Raw genomic sequence first — 854 nt, 5'->3', positions numbered from 1 at the left:
ATTACTAATTGAACTACAGGTATTAAATACTGAAAAAGAGTCAGCCGTTTATTATAATTTATTTTATTTAACAGTCTAGGAAGTTTGCAGCCATCAGCAGTTCCAGTGGAATTTCAGGTGCAATTGGGAATTCAGGAATCTCCTCGGAGCTGTTAGTGTGTTGAATCTTGTAGGTAAAATACATGCATACTTTTGACAGCACATGTAAAGGGATCTCTCTAAAATTGACTTCATTAGTTTTGTTCTCAGCAAACTGACCTGGGCCACTCAACATGGTTTTTATTGTTCCTGATGCTAGTGCATGTTCTCTCTTTACAATAAATCCATGACCATCTGAAGATATCAGTTTGATATGCATGGCATCAGGGCCCTCACAGCCACCACAGGTTTTCTCCTCATCCATTATGTTCTTATGAAATTCTACTTGGCTTCCACAGGAGCTTTAGTAGTTTCTCATCAGCTCTGCAGCAATCCCAGCCACTGCACTGGGTCCCCGCTCACTGCCACAGCCCCTACACCAGAGATGCCCTGCACCACCACCCCCGCCCCCTTGCCTAGGTTCCGGGGTAGCAGCTGTTTTCTTTTATAGTAGTTTGGTTTGGATTTCTATCACTTGTACCCCAAGTGTTCTACTATGGAAAGATATACACTTAAAATGATAATTTCAGTAAAATGTATAATTAGATATAGAGAAGCATGATGTGGATCAGAGAAAGTGTTATTTAGCCCAACCTAGACCTTTAGAGTGGGCTTCCCAGGTAGTGTTAGTAATAAAGAACCTGCCTGCCAATGCAGGAGACTTGAGAGATGGGGGTTTGATCCCTGGGTTGGGAAGGTGCCCTGGAGGAGGGCAT

The 854-nt window shown here is 42.9% G+C and overlaps 1 pseudogene; it reads right to left on the bottom strand.

Annotated features, from left to right (window-relative positions):
• On the bottom strand, positions 1 to 499 carry LOC102184788 (annotated as a pseudogene).

Source organism: Capra hircus, chromosome 5 (genome assembly GCF_001704415.2).
Source record: "Capra hircus breed San Clemente chromosome 5, ASM170441v1, whole genome shotgun sequence".
Taxonomy (NCBI): domain Eukaryota; kingdom Metazoa; phylum Chordata; class Mammalia; order Artiodactyla; family Bovidae; genus Capra; species Capra hircus.
Note: the sequence above shows the minus strand (reverse complement) of the source record. Positions and strands in the feature narration are given on the sequence as shown.